Source organism: Oncorhynchus clarkii, chromosome 5 (genome assembly GCF_045791955.1).
Source record: "Oncorhynchus clarkii lewisi isolate Uvic-CL-2024 chromosome 5, UVic_Ocla_1.0, whole genome shotgun sequence".
Lineage (NCBI taxonomy): Eukaryota > Metazoa > Chordata > Actinopteri > Salmoniformes > Salmonidae > Oncorhynchus > Oncorhynchus clarkii.
This window is the reverse complement of record NC_092151.1, coordinates 44,154,760-44,174,618: the sequence shown is the minus strand read 5'-3', so window position 1 is coordinate 44,174,618 and position 19,859 is coordinate 44,154,760. Positions and strand designations below refer to the sequence as shown.

Sequence of the window (19,859 nt, the reverse complement as noted above, 5' to 3'; positions counted from 1 at the left end):
TTGTCCTCTAATGAGTATGATTGAACATCCCACAGCCAAACATCCCAATAACATACTGTAGTAGCCTACAGTATATGGAGATCAGATGTGGGAGTATACTACGCTTGGAGTTGGACACAGACACATGCAGGAAGCCTTCCCAGCAAACCCAGGAACATTCCCTGGACATTAGTTGAAATTCCCATTACGTTCTAGTTAGGGTTTTATCTATCATTAAGATGATAACGTCCCAAAACATTCAAATAATGTTTTTCATGACAAATTTTTTTTTTTCTTTCAGAAAGCGTTTCAAATGAAATATTCTTAGAAAGTTCTCAACATTCACTAATATGTTGTGCGCAACGTCTGTAACAACCACCACAGAACATTTCCCTATGATTCTTATTAGGTTTCCAGGTAATGTAATAACACAATATCCTAGCAATGATTTTAGAACATACTGCCGCAAAAGAAAATGTGGGAGCAATAGGAATGGTTCTGAGAAAACATTACAGCAATGTTCTCCTAATGTTCCCACAACCTTGAAATATTTGGGGAATCTTTAAAGAACAGACCAAATGTGTTCTGGGAACGTTCTTGCAACATCAGGTGAATGTTTTATACAAACATTATATAATCACCAGCACAACTGGACAGTTTTTATGTTATTAGAACTTTTTGGGGCAACCTAATGAATGTTCTGGGAACATTCACAGAACCCATTTTGGTTTGCTGGGTTAGTCCATGATGTATTTGTAACAGACAAACAGAAGCAAACAGAGGGATCAGTGTACTGTACAGCACTCTACTCTAGTGGGTGTCGTAGAGCAGACATGGTTAATATGAATGGTTCATGTGCAACCAGTTAGTCACAGGCTTTCCTTACAAAGCTCACGGTATGTACTGTAAGTGTTCCCATTCCCAGGCCACTCTCCAGTTCCAGTGCTTCATCTACTTTGGTGGCGCACATTCTGTCCAACAGGCCTTTTATAGAGGCCTCTTAATTAAACATATTAAGTGGTCTGTACACTGCAGCCACTCAGACACCATGGCCCTTCCTCCAAAACGAGTCATTCTCGTTGCACCACCTCTTCTCTTTCCTGAGTGTGAATGCTCCCAACTCCCTGAGACCAAACGAGACATGGTTGCTCATCGGTCTCCGTTTTTCTTTGCATCATCACCACCACCACCTCTGTCCTGAGTTTGAGTGGTTATCTTAGGGATCAACTTTGTTTGAGAAGGAGCTGTACTTTGCACTAGCTTTGTTCTGTCCTGAGTCTATCCTGTCATTCAGTATGTTGCGGACAGGACACCAGACAGGACATGGATGGTCATCAGTCTCGGTTTTCTTTGCATCACCTCTGTGAATACAGTACATCCCTATGACACGACTGGACACGGTTGGTCTTATAATCAGGCTCCGTTTTCTTGGCATCACCTCTGTCCCAGTCTCACAAAACCAGACTTCCTCCCTTACTGTAGCTCGGAAGCAAGTCGGTTCCGTACGCAATTAGCCTGGGGACGAGGAGAACAGTTTGAATGGCCCTGCCTGTAGTCATCATGGATGTGGATGTTCATCAGTCTCTGTTTTGCTAGAGACCTGTTCTTTGCACCACCCCTGTCTGACCTGAATGCCCCTGTGAACATCAGCACGGATATTATGGCTGGTCATCATCGGTCTCTGTTGTCTTTGGGAGCAGACGTTTTATTTGGGGGGTATGAGATGATTTGGGAGCTGGATACACATGATGAGCTTCCTCTGCAATCTCCGATGTGGCTTGTAAACAACAGACTTTGGCGGCATCCCAAATGACACCCTATTCCCTACATGGTGCCCTACTTTTGAGCAGGGCCCATAGGACTCTAGTCAAAAGTATTTCACTACATAGGGAATAGGGTGCCATTTGGGACGCAGCAAATGTGTGTTGTTTACAAGCCACATCGGAGACTGCAGAGGAATCCAGCTCCCAAATCGTCGGCCAAAGACGGCCAAAAGGCACAGATATACCCTGAAGTGGCTCCCAGAATAACCAATCTCATCTCCATCGTCTCTGGACACTGAGCACAGGATGGAGGAGTAAGTCATTTACACATCCCATAATCAAATAAGACACGGTGATGCAGGTTACACGGTGATAGGGCCTAACAGCCTAGTGCCACCCCCCAAGCTCACAAACAGATCTTAACCAAATGAAAGACGTGTGGTGGATAACATGTTGGATAACATCTGAGGACATTTGTGGACAACAATGCTCTTGATTGAGTAAAAGCTTTAAAAGGTAGAAGACACGCAGGCTGGGACGTAACTACTTAAGAGGCCCCCGAAGTCCGGGCCCTCGGTCATTTTAAAATAAACAAATGTATGTTGTACACAATAAAGAAAGTCAATTACGGGTCAACGTCTAAATAATTCTCCCAGGTTGGATCAAAGCTCAGAACGCTTATACTCTTGATCTGACTGAGTTCTAATTGCGCCTGCCTCTTTGCGAATAATTGGAATCATGAACAGTGGTTTGTTCGTTATGTTCGCCTGCGTCCCCCAGATTTGCCTCCCGGATTTGCCTTTTTACAAGCACATTCAAACGGCTAACTCCGCCCTCTCGCGACACAGGCCGAGGGCCTGAGACGTGAAACGAACTACCCCAGCTCGGACTCGGCTCAAGTAGGCAACTAGAGACGCTGTTGATAGTGTGTTTGCGAGATGCCAGACAAAAGGCCATTTTTAAAACCATCCCATGATCCTGACTTGTCTACCAGCATAGGTTAGTACAGTGGTTCCCAAACGTGGGGTTGGGGCCCCATGTGTCGTCCCGTAAGAAAACCTATACTAATCTTATCAAACAAGTTAGCAATGGGAAAAAAACATGTTTCAATATGAACAGCTTTCCCCTATAGGCCTACATTAAAATGCATTCAAAATGCAAAAAATACAATTATAAACATTGTTCGTCTTACCTCGATCGCCCACTGGAGTTTATAGTTTGCCCATTACCCACCTTTTTTTACCACTACATCACTGATATTAATACAGAATCGTAAGTAATACTCTAACATTTCACGTGAATGTGATAATACAATCATCTGTGTGCGGAGCTTGATTAGTAATGCCTAGGAATACAAATGTGAGCGCTATGTGATTTGAGAAAGGAGCTGATGATTTTATGCAATTCATCATTACAACTGACTGAACAGCTATAGCTAATAGGCAATGTATTTGTAGATCGACTGAGGTGAATGAACCTACAGCAGCCAAGATGATAGTGGCTGGGGTCATTTTTGCTTGTTTTTGATCTTCTCCAAATATCATTTGTAAGTTTTTTTATTATTGTTTAGTAATAAAGTAAAGGAGCTTCAACTTTTTTTAATTATGAGAGGGAAATAACACCAAAGAGTGCCTTCCGATTGAACTAAAGTTAATAAACTTGTGCAAAGCTCTACACATTGATTTAACTATGTGAATGCTATATTTACAGATATCATGGCACCGCCAACAACTGCTGCTGAGTTGAAATTCTGAAACAAGTGTGGTCCAAACTTGTTAAACGAATGTCAATCAGCACCGCTAACGGCATTGATGTTAAAACTTTACTTAGTTTAAAATTGACTTAGTTGTTTTCTTACTTAGGGACAGTGAACGTCAATAAACATTTAAAAAAACAACTGCTTCATTGGCAAATACCTTTTTTTTTCAGCAAACATAATATCTATGTTTCTTAGACCTATGTTTCTTATTTCATGGGGATGTTTATATCTTAATTTGAAAAGGTACACAGATGACATGGTAAAATATGTTGTTCTGTCAACCCTGTTATCTAAGTGTCAACCCTGTTACGGGCTAACTAAATGTGTACCGAAATGAATGCACAATTATTACATTTACAATTCGTGTTAGTCTCAATGTGTAGAAAATAATGAGAACATCATTCATGCCAACAATTTGACATATAAATTGCAAACTACATTAGGTATCATTGTAAAATGTGGGTTAACATTATCTTTGTTATTTTATACATTTTTTATTTAACCTTTAATTAACGAGGCAAGTCAGTTAAGAACAAATTCTTATTTACAATGACGGCCAGTGGGTTAACTGCCTTGTCCAGGGGCAGAACGACAGATTTTTACCTTGTCAGCTCGGAGATTTGATCTAGCAACCTTTTGGTTACTAGTCCAACTCTCTAACCACTAGGCTCGCTGACGCACAAATATGTGAGTTTATTTGTACAAGGGATAAGGGATTTAGCTCAAACATGCTTTTAAATAATAGTTAGGCAGTTACATACAGTGCCTTAGGAAAGTAAATAACAAAAAAAACTCAGCAATCTACACACAATACGCCATAATGACAAAGGGAAAGTTTTTAGAAGTTTTTGCAAATTTATTAAATAAAAAAAACAGAAATACCTTTTTTACGGAAGTATTCAGACTCTTTGCTATGAGACTCGAAATTGAGCTCAGGTTTCCATTGATCATCCTCCACAACTTCAATGGCGTCCACTTGCGGTAAATTCAATTGATTGGACATGATTTGGAAAGGCACACACCTGTCTATATAAGGTCCCACAGTTTACAGCGCATGTCAGAGCAAAAACCAAGCCATGAGGGCGAAGGAATTGTCCGTAGAGCGCCAAGACAGGATTGTGTTGAGGCACAGACCTGGGAAAGGGTACCAAAACATTTCTGCAGCATTGAAGATAATCAAGAACACAGTGGCCTCCATCATTCATAAATGGAAGAAGTTGACCAAAGAACCTGATGTTCTCTGACAGCTCTGACAGAGCTCCAGAGTTGTTCTTGGACATGGGAGAACCTTCCAGAAGGACAACCACCTCTGCAGCAATCAGGCCTTTATGGTAGAGTGGCCAGCCACTCCTCCGTGAAAGGCACATGACAGCCTGCTTGGAATTTGCCAAAAGGCACCTAAAAACTCAGACCATGAGACCAAGATTCTCTGGTCTGAGGAAACCAAGATTGAGCCTTTTGGCCTGAATGCCAAGCATCACGTCTGGAGGAAACTTGGGAACATCCCTACGGTAGAAGCATGGTGGTGGCAGCATCATGCTGTGGGGATGTTTTTCAGAGGCAGGGACTGGGAGACTAGTCGGGATTGAGGCAAAGATGAACGAAGCAAAGTACAGAGAGATCATTAATGAAAACTCTCAGGACCTCAGACTGGGGCAAAGGTTCACCTTCCAACAGGACAACAACCCTAAGCACACAGCCAAGACAACGCAAGAGTGGCTTCGGAACAACTAAATGTCATTGAGTGGCCCAGCCAGAGCCCGGACTTGAAACCCGATCGAACATCTCTGGAGAGACCTGAAAATAGCTGTGTAGCAACACTCCCCATTCACACTGACAGAGCTTGAGAGGATCTGCAGAGAAGAATTTGAGAAACTCCCCAAATACAGGTGTGCCAAGCTTGTAGTGTCATACCCAAGAAGACTAGATGCTGTAATCGCTGCCAAAGGTGCTTCAACAAAGTACTGAGTAAAGGGTCTGAATACTTATGTAAATGTGATTTCAGTTTTTAATTTGTAATACATTTGTAAATATTTCTGTATAATGTTTTTGCTTTGTCATTATGGGGTATTGTGTGTACTGTAGATTGATGTAGAAATACATTTTAAATTCATTTTAGAGTAAGGCTGTAACGTAACAACATGTGGAAAAAGTCAAGAGGGTGGTGGGCCATGTTATAACTGATCCTATATCAGCATCTGACATTTGACCCTCCCAGGTAGCTCTCTCTGGTCACCAAATCAGTTCAGGCTAGCGATGAGGTGTGCCTTGATAATTGGATAAAACTTATTCTAAATCAGTCGTCTGGCAGAGGTGCTGCTGGTCCACTCCAACATATGGAGCAGTCAAACTTTTCAATGTCTGGCATTTCACCCTCCTAAGCAGCTGATGGTCACTAACTCAGTTCAGGCTAAGAAAGACTGATGTGATAAAAACTGATACTAAATCAGTTGGCTCGTTTATGACTCATCCGACCAGTGGAAAGGATTCAGATACGTCAGCAGCACACTGCTCTGCTCTCTAATGAGATGGATTCCGTCTCAGCCGGACTGTTCCATTTGTTGGCATTGAGTGGCTTCAACCTCTGCTGCGCTCACTTCCGTACGTTGTCAGCAATTAATCTATTTGCTTAGTCACTGTTTGATGGTTATGTAATTAAGCTACAAAGTCATCTCTACTCATGGATGTGGCTATTTATCTATAAGCCCTCGTCAATCTCTAAGTAAAGTAATTGGGTGTGTGTGTAGGTTGTACTATCCATTTTAATATGCAATGAAGACTGGGCTGAGTAAACATAAGCTGACTCCTGTGGGTCAAGTCAAGTGTTAGCTGGAATGTGTGTAGGCAGAGGATGCTGTACATTAAACATGGACAACAATGGAAACCATACCGTAACATAATGCCTCAATTGAATGTCAATTGAAACCTCTCCGATTGACTTATTCATTCAATTGGGACTATTCCCATTCATTCACTGTGTGTGGATGTAAATGTATATCGAGTCCACAGAGATGCCTTCCATATCCGATTCCATATTGGAACTGGAACTTCCAGATGTATTCCTTTGAGCGCTGATTTTTATTGGCCCGGAACAAGGAATAGGAATACAAGTCGCCGCCCCCGGAATGACATAATACTCCCTGCCGGTTGTCAAGGCTTTCATCCCAGAATCCCCCCTCCAATCAGGGGGACCGGGGTCGACTCCAAACTCCCCATCCATCCCCAATTATGTTCTATCACACACCCACACCCTATTCCAAACCCACATCCAAACATTCACAACAGATGCATGCTCAAAAAGTGCTGATCAGCGGAGCTAACTTACAGCACACAGCTGGGCCCTAGGCAGTCTAAAGGGAGCTGTGCTTGAATAGACATTTCACGGAGAGACTAAAAATACATCCCCCTTGTGATGTTACAGGGTTCACATCCTCTATCTCCCCATAGGCAACCTAAAGCAAATAGTCATGAGTGTAATTTGAGAGAGTCAGTGGGCAGCAAGGTTTGTGAGTAAACGGTCCATGGGCCACAATAAAATGTCGACGGTAAATTGATTTATAAACCATACCCATACTGTAGCAGATCGTCCCATATGTGGTGCCAATGTGTAGACGATAAAACAATATACTGCATAAGCTTTGTTATCTCTGCGTGTACAATGTTGCAGTGGGCTTATCGAGGTTTGGCGGACAACATGGGATGAGGGAAAGAGAAGAACAGTTATCATTTCTGCGTGGCGATGGCAGATGAAGGGGATTACATGTAATAAACAATAACTAACTAACGTGCTTGTTCTTTATCCTTTTATTGAATGATATAGTAACGTTTTACAAGCCGTTTTTGATTTCATACCTTGCCCATTTTTATGGTCCGTTTCACAAGCCTCAGAGCAATAACAACCCACTTGGGATGCACTAAGCTGTTTCCTTTCCCTGCTAGACTGAAATACGTTGTAATGATCTGTACAGCACACTGCATGATGCTCTGTTCTACACAGTAACACTGCTAAGTACAGCATATAGACAGACAATGGGAGGAATTCTCTCAGAAGAGAGTGTATCAGAAGGCATCGGATGTCCAGCTTCTGCCCTGATACTCGATATGGAAATGTCAGGGCTTTCTCACATGAGAGAGAGAGGAGAGAGGGAAAGAGAACCCCCAAATCCTCCTGGGCTAACAGGAATCTTTCACAGCAGCCCTGATCTCGGCTCAGGACATTATCCAGCTCACTTCCCAACGCTGAAATTGAATTGGAAACGGATGTGCCGAAGGAGAATGAGAAGATACACACACACACACACACACACACACACACACACAAAACGCCACTTGGGATGCACTACGTAAGACCTTCAAACAGGTCAACATTCACAAGGCCGCAGGGCCAGACGGATTACCAGGACTTGTACTCCGAGCATGCGCTGACCAACTGGGAAGTGTCTTCACTGACATTTTCAAACTGTCCCGGACTGAGTCTGTAATACCAGCCTGTTTCAAGCAGACCACCACAGTCCCTCTGCACCAAGAGCACTAAGGTAACCTCTCTGAATGACTACCGACCCGTAGCACTGACGTCTGTAGCCATGAAGTGTTTTGAAAGGCTGGTCAAGGCCCACATCAACACCATTATCCCAGAAACCCTAGACCCACTCCAATTTGCATACCGGCCCAACAGATCCACAGATGATGCAATCTCCATTGCACTCCACACCTCCCTTTCCCACCTGGACAAAAGGAACACCTAACAACTATTCATTGACTACAGCTCAGAGTTCAACACCATAGTGCCCTCAAAGCTCATCACTAAGCTAAGGACCCTGGGACTAAACACCTCCCTCCGCAACTGGATCCTGAACTTTCTGACGGGCCGCCCCCAAGTGGTAAGGGGAGGTAACAACACAGCCGCCATGCTGATCCTCAACACGGAGACCCCTCAGAGGTGCGTGCTCAGTCCCCTCCTGTACTCACTGTCCACTCATGACTGCATGGCCAGGCATGACTCCAAAACCATTATTAAGTTTACCGATGACACAACAGTGGTAGGCCTGATCACCTCCAACGATGAGATAGGGAGGAGGTCAGAGACCTGGCCTTGTGGTGCCAGAATAAGAACTTTTCCCCCAACGCGATCAAAACAAAAGGAGATGATTGTGGACTACAGGAAAAGGAGGACCGAGCACACCACCATTCTCATTGACAGTTTACACACTGATTTGGTGAGTGAGTTTAATAGGAAGTGCATTGGAGATGGTACCCACTGTGACTATTAAAACCTACCCTAACCAGAAACAGTGGATAGATGGCGGCATTCGCGCAAAACTGAAAGCACGAACCACTGCATTTAACCTTGGAAAGATGATTGGGAATATGGCTGAATATAAACAGTGTAGCTATTCCCTCCACAAGGCAATCAAACAAGCGAAATGTCGGTATAGAGACAAAGTGTAGTCGCAATTCAACAGGCTCAGACACGAGACCTATGTGGCAGGGTCTGCAGGCAATTACAGACTACAAAAAGAAAACCAGCCATGTCACGGACACAGACGTCTTGCTTCCAGACAAACTAAACACCTTCTTTGCCCGCTTTGAGGATAATACAGTGCAACCGACGCGGCCCGCTACCAAGGACTGCGGACCTCTCCTCTCCTTCTCCGTGGCAGACGTGAGTAAGACATTTAAACATGTTAACCCTAGCCGCATCCTCGGAGCATGCGCAGACCAGCTGGCTGATGTGTCATTACATGGGCTTGCTCCTACCTATCTCTCTGATTTGGTCCTGCTGTACATACCTACACATATGCTACGGTCACAAGACGCAGGCCTCCTAATTGTGCCTAGAATTTCTAAGCAAACAGCTGGAGTAAGGGCTTTCTCCTATAGAGCTCCATTTCTATGGAATGGTCTGCCTACCCATGTGAGAGACGCAAACTCGGTCTCAACCTTTAAGTCTTTACTTAAAAAATGTGTGGATCAGTGCCTTGCGAAAGTATTCGGCCCCCTTGAACTTTGCGACCTTTTGCCACATTTCAGGCTTCAAACATAAAGATATAAAACTGTATTTTTTTGTGAAGAATCAACAACAAGTGGGACACAATCATGAAGTGGAAGGACATTTATTGGATATTTCAAACTTTTTTAACAAATCAAAAACTGAAAAATTGGGCGTGCAAAATTATTCAGCCCCTTTACTTTCAGTGCAGCAAACTCTCTCCAGAAGTTCAGTGAGGATCTCTGAATGATCCAATGTTGACCTAAATGACTAATGATGATAAATACAATCCACCTGTGTGTAATCAAGTCTCCGTATAAATGCACCTGCACTGTGATAGTCTCAGAGGTCCGTTAAAAGCGCAGAGAGCATCATGAAGAACAAGGAACACACCAGGCAGGTCCGAGATACTGTTGTGAAGAAGTTTAAAGCCGGATTTGGATACAAAAAGATTTCCCAAGCTTTAAACATCCCAAGGAGCACTGTGCAAGCGATAATATTGAAATGGAAGGAGTATCAGACCACTGCAAATCTACCAAGACCTGACCATCCCTCTAAACTTTCAGCTCATACAAGGAGAAGACTGATCAGAGATGCAGCCAAGAGGCCCATGATTACTCTGGATGAACTGCAGAGATCTACAGCTGAGGTGGGAGACTCTGTCCATAGGACAACAATCAGTCGTATATTGCACAAATCTGGCCTTTATGGAAGAGTGGCAAGAAGAAAGCCATTTCTTAAAGATATCCATAAAAAGTGTTGTTTAAAGTTTGCCACAAGCCACCTGGGAGACACACCAAACATGTGGAAGAAGGTGCTCTGGTCAGATGAAACCAAAATTGAACTTTTTGGCAACAATGCAAAACGTTATGTTTGGCGTAAAAGCAACAAACCATCCCCACTGTCAACACATGGTGGTGGCAGCATCATGGTTTGGGCCTGCTTTTCTTCAGCAGGGACAGGGAAGATGGTTAAAATTGATGGGAAGATGGATGGAGCCAAATACAGGACCATTCTGGAAGAAAACCTGATGGAGTCTGCAAAAGACCTGAGACTGGGACGGAGATTTGTCTTCCAACAAGACAATGATCCAAAACATAAAGCAAAATCTACAATGGAATGGTTCAAAAATAAACATATCCAGGTGTTAGAATGGCCAAGTCAAAGTCCAGACCTGAATCCAATCGAGAATCTGTGGAAAGAACTGAAAACTGCTGTTCACAAATGCTCTCCATCCAACCTCACTGAGCTCGAGCTGTTTTGCAAGGAGGAATGGTAAAAAATGTCAGTCTCTCGATGTGCAAAACTGATAGAGACATACCCCAAGCGACTTACAGCTGTAATCGCAGCAAAAGGTGGCGCTACAAAGTATTAACTTAAGGGGGCTGAATAATTTTGCACGCCCAATTTTTCAGTTTTTGATTTGTTAAAAAAGTTTGAAATATCCAATAAATGTCGTTCCACTTCATGATTGTGTCCCACTTGTTGTTGATTCTTCACAAAAAAATACAGTTTTATATCTTTATGTTTGAAGCCTGAAATGTGGCAAAAGGTCGCAAAGTTCAAGGGGGCCGAATACTTTCGCAAGGCACTGTACATACTTTTTAAAGAATATACCTTTATTATTATTCCCCGCAAACCCTTCCGCCGATCCCCCAATTGGAGTAAACTAATAAACACTTCTGCTTCTACCTTCAATCCATACATACTCATCTCTTCAGTGGGTCATATGATTGAGTGTAGTCTGGCCCAGGAGTGTGAAGGTGAACAGAAAGGCTCTGGAGCAACGAACCGCCCTTGCTGTCTCTGCCTGGCCGGTTCCCATCTTTCCGCTGGGATTCTCTGCCTCTAAACCTATTACAGGGGCTGAATCACTGGCTTACTAGGGCTCTCATACCGTCCCTAGGAGGGGTGCGTCACTTGAGTGGGTTGAGTCACTGATGTGATCTTCCTGTCTGGCTTGGCGCCCCCCCTTGGGTTGTGCCGTGGCGGAGAACTTTGTGGGCTATACTCGGCCTTGTCTCAGGATGGTAAGTTGGTGGTTGAAGATATCCCTCTAGTGGTGTGGGGGCTGTGCTTTGGCAAAGTGGGTGGGGTTATATCCTTCCTGTTTGGCCCTGTCCGGGGGTGTCCTCGGATGGAGCCACAGTGTCTCCTGACCCCTCCTGTCTCAACCTCCAGTATTTATGCTGCAGTAGGTTATGTGTCGGGGGGCTAGGGTCAGTTTGTTATATCTGGAGTACTTCTCCTGTCCTATCCGGTGTCCTGTGTGAATTTAAAGTATGCTCTCTCTAATTCTCTCTTTCTCTCTTTCTTTCTCTCTCTCGGAGGACCTGAGCCCTAGGACCATGCCTCAGGACTACCTGACATGATGACTCCTTGCTGTCCCCAGTCCACCTGGCTGTGCTGCTGCTCCAGTTTCAACTGTTCTGCCTGTGATTATTATTATTTGACCATGCTGGTCATTTATGAACATTTGAACATCTTGGCCATGTTCTGTTACAATCTCCACCCGGCACAGCCAGAAGAGGACTGGCCACCCCACATAGCCTGGTTCCTCTCTAGGTTTCTTCCTAGGTTTTGGCCTTTCTAGGGAGTTTTTCCTAGCCACTGTGCTTCTACATCTGCATTGCTTGCTGTTTGGGGTTTTAGGCTGGGTTTCTGTACAGCACTTTGACATATCAGCTTATGTACGAAGGGCTATATAAATAAATTTGATTTGATTTGATTTACCGACATATTCCATCGCTCCCTATCCCAGTCTGCTGTCCCCACATGCTTCAAGATGTCCACCATTGTTCCTGTACCGAAGAAGGAAAAGATAACTGAACTAAATTACTATTGCCCCGTAGCACTAACTTCTGTCATCATGAAGTGCTTTGAGAAACTAGTCAAGGATCATATCACCTCCACCTTACCTGCCACCCTAGACCCACTTCAGTTTGCATACTGCCCCAACAGGTCCACAGACGATGCAATCGCCATCACACTGCACAATGCCCTATCCTATCTGGACAAGAGGAATACCTACAGTATGTAAGAATGCCGTTCATTGACTACAGCTCAGCATTCACCACCATAGTACCCTCCAAGCTCATCATTAAGCTTGAGGCTCTGGGTCTCAATCCCGTCCTGTGCCCTGGACTTTCTGATGGGCCGCCCCCAGGTGGCCAGGTGGTGAAGGCAGGAAACAACATCTCCACTTCGATGATCCTCAACAATGGGGCCCCACAAGGGTGCGTGCTCAGCCCCCTCCTGTACTCCCTGTTCACCCATGACTGCGTGGCCATGCACGCCTCCAGCTCTATCATCAAGTTTGCAGATGACACAACAGTAGTGGGCTTGATTACCAACAACGACGAGACAGCCTACAGGGAGGAGGTGAGGGCACTCGGAATGTGGTGTCAGGAAAATAACCTCTCACTCAACGTCAACAAAGGAGATGATCGTGGACTTCAGGAAACAGCAGAGGGAGCAACCCCTCTATCCACTTTGACGGGACAGCAGTGGAGAAGGTGAAAAGTTTTAAGTTCCTCGGCGTACACATCACGAACAAACTGAAAAAGTCCACCCACAGAGACAGTGTGGTGAAGAAGGCGCTGTTCCAACCTCAGGAGGCTGAAGAAATTTAGCTTGTCACCTAAAGCCATCACAAACTTTTACAGATGCACAATTGAGAGCATCCTATTGGGCTGTATCACCGCCTGGTATGGCAACTGCACCGCCCTCAACCGCAAGGCTCTCCAGAGGGTGGTGCGGTCTGCATAACGCATCACTGGGGGCAAACGACCTGCCCTCCAGGACACCTACAGCACCTGATGTCACAGGAAGGCTAAAAAGATAACCAAGGACAACAAACACCCGAGCGAGCCACTGCCTTTTCACCCCGCTACCATCCAGATGGCGAGGTCAGCACAGGTGCATCAAAGCTGGGACAGAGACTGAAAAACAGCTTTTATCTCAAGGCCATCAGAGTGTTAAACAGCCATCACTAACACACAGAGGCTGCTGCCTACATACAGACTCGAATCATTGGCCACTAAAATAAATGGATCACTAGTCACTTTAAATACTGCCACTTTAATAATGTTTACATATCTTACATTACTCATCTCATATGTATATACTGTATTTTATACCATCTATTGTATCTGGCCTATTCTGCTCGGTCATTGCTCACCCATATATTTACATGTGTATATTCTTATTCCGTCCCTTTAGATTTGTGTGTATTAGGTAGTTGTTGTTGAATTGATTACTTAGATATTAGATATTACTGCACTGTCGGAAACTAGAAGCACAAGAATTTCGCAACACTCGCATTAGCATCTGCTAACCATGTGTATGTGACCAATCAAATTTGATTTGATTTGACAGGCTGTAGTGGAGCAAGTTGAGAGCTTCAAGTTCCTTGGCGTCCACATCACCAACAGGAGACTGAAAAGATTTGGCATGGGTCCTCAGATCCTCAAAAAGTTATACATCTGCACCATCGAGAGCATCCTGACTGGTTGCATCACTGCCTGGTATGGCAACTGCTTGGCCTCCAACCGCAAGACACTACAGAGGGTAGTGCATATGGCCCAGTACATCACTGGAGTCAAGCTTCTATACCAGGCGGTGTCTGAGGAAGGCCCTAAAAAGACTCCAGCCACCCTAGTCATAGATTGCTCTCTCTGCTACCGCACGGCAAGCGGTACCGGAGTGCCAAGACTAGATCCAAAATGCTTCTTAACAGCTTCTACCCTCAAGCCATAAGACTCCTGAACAGCTAATCAAATGGCTACCTAGACTATTTGCATTGCTACCCCCTCCCCCCGCCCCTTCTTTTACACTGCTGCTACTCTCTGTCTACTATCTATGCATAGTCACTTTAATAACTCTACCTACATGTACATATTACCTCAATCATCCTGACTAACCACGCACATTGTTCTTAAGAAAAACAGCAAGCATCCATTGCTTGTTGCCCTCCTGGCCTAGATCAGAATAATATTTAGTGGGGAAAAAAGCATGTCTTGGAGGAGAACAACATGGCAATACAGTGGAGGCTCTGTAAGAGCATTGCGTGTTGCCCTGCTATAGCTGAGGATTGTGGTTAATGTGAACGAGCTGCCCCGTGCAGCCTGCACATCATCTCAGTGTGATGCCAGGGTGATGGATGGGCCCTAACCTAGCCTGCTGGGGGGTGAGAGGATATAGGGTCTGGTCTGATCACTGCTCTGGTGCAGTCTGATGCACAGATGATGCAAGGCTGAAGCACACACAGAAACACACGGCCGGATGCACAAAACGGATGCACAAAACATGCGTGCACCCACGCACACCCATGCGCACACACACTTTGTCACCACTCAGGGGTCTTGAGAATCTGCTGACTACTGCTGATCCTGACGTGTGTGTGTGTGTGTGTGTGTGTGTGTGTGTGTGTGTGTGTGTGTGTGTGTGTGTGCGTGTGTGCGCGTGTGTGCGCGTGTGTGCGTGTGTGCGTGCGCGTGTGTGTGTGTGTGTGTGTGCGTGTGTGTGTGCGCGTGTGTGCGCGTGTGCGTGCGCGCGCGTGTGTGTGTGTGTGTGTGTGTGTGTGTGTGTGCGTGCAATGGTGGGGTGTTGATATGACATCTGGAACACCAGAGAAAATACCATGGACTGTGTTCTCTGTTTTCAAAGCATTGTGTTACAAAGGATTACTTAGTTTAACACCATCAAGAAGCACACCAGAACAATTTTCCATAACCAAATAATTACATTTCCATCAGAAGATTCCATAAGAATTCCATAAATACCACATGAAAACGACAAACACATTTGTTTTGCCCAGTATCCACCAGACTATATATTGTCTTTTGAAGAGCTCGACTTTCCTCTGCGCTGAGCTGCTTATTTGTGAACCTAATGGCCCTGGCTGCTCTAACTGGTGTCTGGGCTCTCTTTAGCCTCTCTTTAGCCTCTCTTTAGCCTCTCTTTAGCCTCTTTTCCCCACTGTTGTTGTTCATGTTGTTGTGCTAAAGTGAAGATAATGTAATCTACCCCCATCCACCTACTTCCTCGTTCCTCCTTCACCTCCTCCTCCCACCATCCCCCTCCCTCTTCTCACCCCAACAACCCTAGATCTCCTGCCCACCCCTTCCCCTCTCTCCCTCACCCCACTTCCCCTCTGCTCCTTCCTGATGCCCCACAACAACTGCACACGGCACACTGTCAGGTCACATGACGGAAAAATACTCTCTCCACTAAAGTTACTCATACCCATTGCAGACAGAAGATGTGGTGTATTATGTGTAAAAATAATGTAAGGCAATGTTTACACACAGCAAATTCTCCAGTGGTAAATCAAAACTGACGGTGTTAAATTAACACTGTGCTTAGTGCTGATGCTGTTACACTTTGTCAATGTTAGGGAATTAACACTGTGCTTAGTGCTGATGCTGTTACACTTTGTCAATGTTAGGGAATTAACACTGTGCTTGGTGCTGATGCTGTTAAACTTTGTCAATGTTAGGGAATTAACACTGTGCTTAGTGCTGATGCTGTTACACTTTGTCAATGTAAGGGAATTAACACTGTGCTTAGTGCTGATGCTGTTAAACTTTGTCAATGTTAGGGAATTAACACTGTGCTTAGTGCTGATGCTGTTACACTTTGTCAATGTTAGGGAATTAACACTTTGTGTTATGCAATACGTCATACAGCCTTTTTAACACTGGGAAGGGTATGTAGCTTGCACCAATTATCATAGAGTATTTTAAAAGTTTTTTTTTTTTAAACAAAATCTTGTTTATCATGATTGGATGATATTTGAAGGAAACCAAATGAAAGTATGATGACCAAAGTATGACAAATGACTGTTGCTTCTCCATTGATAAAGTTTGATCATAAAGTTACTGGTCCCCTACCCCATGTCACACACTTGGATTCATTATTAAGGGCTTGTTGCATTCGGTGCACGTGTCAAATACAATTTGATTTGATTTGATTTGATTATTAAGGGGACAAGGCGACATCACTTTCACACTCATTTTGTGTATGAGTCCGTGTGTGAAAGGGATATCAGAAACCTCTGCAGAATAAATCATCATCCTGCAATTATTGAAGTGAACGGAACAGAACGGTCATCTATCAGAAAACCTCAACAGGTACATCTTTAACACATGGGACCTTGAGGTCGCTAGATGAGCTGACCCCGAAATGTGCCGTCACACCTGCTCCAGCCCCACCAGAGAGTCCCGGCTGTTTTCGAAAACATTTTAATGGGCGAAACTTGGCTTTTTTCCCTATTACAGTGCCTTGCGAAAGTATTCGGCCCCCTTGAACTTTGCGACCTTTTGCCACATTTCAGGCTTCAAACATAAAGATATAAAACTGTATTTTTTTGTGAAGAATCAACAACAAGTGGGACACAATCATGAAGTGGAACGACATTTATTGGATATTTCAAACTTTTTTAACAATTCAAAAACTGAAAAATTGGGCGTGCAAAATTATTCAGCCCCTTTACTTTCAGTGCAGCAAACTCTCTCCAGAAGTTCAGTGAGGATCTCTGAATGATCCAATGTTGACCTAAATGACTAATGATGATAAATACAATCCACCTGTGTGTAATCAAGTCTCCGTATAAATGCACCTGCACTGTGATAGTCTCAGAGGTCCGTTAACAGATTTGTGCAATATACGACTGATTGTTGTCTTATGGACAGAGTCTCCCACCTCAGCTGTAGATCTCTGCAGTTCATCCAGAGTGATCATGGGCCTCTTGGCTGCATCTCTGATCAGTCTTCTCCTTGTATGAGCTGAAAGTTTAGAGGGACGGCCAGGTCTTGGTAGATTTGCAGTGGTCTGATACTCCTTCCATTTCAATATTATCGCTTGCACAGTGCTCCTTGGGATGTTTAAAGCTTGGGAAATCTTTTTGTATCCAAATCCGGCTTTAAACTTCTTCACAACAGTATCTCGGACCTGCCTGGTGTGTTCCTTGTTCTTCATGATGCTCTCTGCGCTTTTAACGGACCTCTGAGACTATCACAGTGCAGGTGCATTTATACGGAGACTTGATTTGACTTGACTTCACAAAAAAATACAGTTTTATATCTTTATGTTTGAAGCCTGAAATGTGGCAAAAGGTTGCAAAGTTCAAGGGGGCCGAATACTTTCGCAAGGCACTGTATGTTTCATTAGATGGGGATTATTCCAACACAACACACCAGGAAGCTGAAACGCTACTGCCAGGAAGTAAGATGTTTTTCTCTCCCTCAAAACAAACCAGGGCAGCACAACAGGGCCAATCAAATAGAAATCATTGTTTTCTTGGTCAAGTTGAACACAGAGGCAAACTCAGGCAAGCCACATGATCTGATCAAAATAACATTTTTTTATGAAAATATGTAAATCGTTATTTGAATATGTTGGTAACCCCAGTGGTGGGAAAAGTACCGAATTGTCATTCTTGAATCATAAAACCGTCCTTATATTAAGCAAACCAGACGGCACAATTTTCTTGTTCTTTTTAAATTGACGGATAACACATCATTTACAAACAAAGCATTTGTGTTTTCTGAGTCTGCCAGATCAAAGGCAGTGGGGATGACAAGGGAAGTTCTCTTGATAAGTGCGTGCATTTAATCATTTTCTGTCCCTCTAAGCATTCAAAATGTAACAAGTAAGTACTTTTGGGTGTAAGGGAAAATGTACGGAGTAAAAAGTACATTATTTTATTTAGGAATGTAGTGAAGTAAAAGTAAAAGTTGCCAAAAATGTAAATAGCAAAGTAAAATACAGATACCCCAAAAAACTACTTAAGTAGTATTTAAAATATTTTTACTTAAGTACTTTACACCACTGGGTAACCCGTTATATAAAAGTGATAATGCTCTTGAAGCCGGTGTTTGGAGGTTATATTGGCATCTGCTCGCTGTGTGTGTGTGTGTGTGTGTGTGGTTCATGTCAAACTTATGTGGATGTGGGTTTGTCAGATTGTTTGAAGTGGGTGAACCATGTGAATTGTGCCATAGTGTGTATTTATGTGAATTCCAGACAGACATTTCCTTCATTGCTGGGTTTGCGAAGCCCTTTTGACTACAGTACAGTGAAGTCAGATGATAATGTCTTCACATGGCCTTGGTCTGCACGCACTATCCATCTCTGAGGAACTTGAGTCTGCATGTCCAAGAGCCGTCTACACTGAACAAAAATATAAACACAACATGCAACAATTACAAAGATTTTACTGAGTTACAGTTCATATAAGGAAATCAGTCAATTGAAATAAATGAATAAGGCCTTATTCAATGGATTTCATGTGACTGGGAATACAGACATTCATCTGTTGTTCACAGATACCGTAATAAAAAAGGTAGAGTGTAGATCAGAAAACCAGTCAGTATCTGATGTGACTACAATGTGCCTCATACAGCACGACATCTCCTTCGCATAGAGTTGATCAGGCTCTTGATTGTGGCTTGTGGAATGTTGTCCCACTCCTCTTCAATGGCTGTGAAAAGTCGCTGGATATTGCCAGGAACTGGAACATGCTGTCGTACACGCGTAGATCCAGAGCATCCCAAACATGCTCAATGGATGACATGTCTGGTAAGTATGCAGGCCATGGAAGAAATGGGACATGTTCAGCTTCCAGGAATTGTGTACAGATCCTTGCGACATGGAGCCATGCATTATCCTCCTGAAACATGAGGTGATGGCGGTGGATGAACAAGACGACAATGGGCCTCGGGATCTCTTCACGGTATCTCTGTGCATTCAATTTGCCATTGATAAAATGCAATTGTGTTCGTTGTTACGACTCTGGTGAGTATGACAAGCACGCAGATGTGCTTCCCTGAGACAGTTTCTGACTGTTTTTGCAGAAATTCTTCTCCGGGAGTGCAAAACCACAGTTTCACCACCTGTCTGGGTGGACGGTCTCAGACAACCCTGCAGGTGAAGAAGTTGGATGTGGGGGTCCTGGGCTGGTGTGGATACACATGGTCTGCGGTTGTGAGGCCGGTTGGAAATACTGCCATTTTCTCTAAAATGACATAGTAGAAAAGTTAACATTCAATTCTCTGGCAAAAGCACTGGTGGACATTCCCGCAGTCAGGATGTCCATTGCTTGCTCCCTCAAAACTTGAGACATCTGTGGCATTTTATTGCCCCCAGCACAAGGTTCACTTGGGTAATGATCATGCTGTTTAATCCTCTTCTTGATATGCCACATCTGTCAGGTGGATGGATTATCTTGACAAAGGATAAAATGCTCACTAACAGGGATGTAAACAAATCTGTGCACAACATTTTATGCAAAATTTTTGTGCAAATGGAACATTTCTGGGATCTTTTAATTCAGCTCATGAAACATGATGAACACTTCACATGATGC

At 43.9% G+C, this 19,859-nt stretch overlaps 1 protein-coding gene across 2 annotated transcripts in view; it reads right to left on the bottom strand.

Annotated features, from left to right (window-relative positions):
• The window catches only part of LOC139408893 (integrin alpha-1-like), a 75,100-nt gene that overhangs the window by 34,627 nt on the left and 20,614 nt on the right, over window positions 1–19,859 (bottom strand). The window lies entirely within an intron of this gene.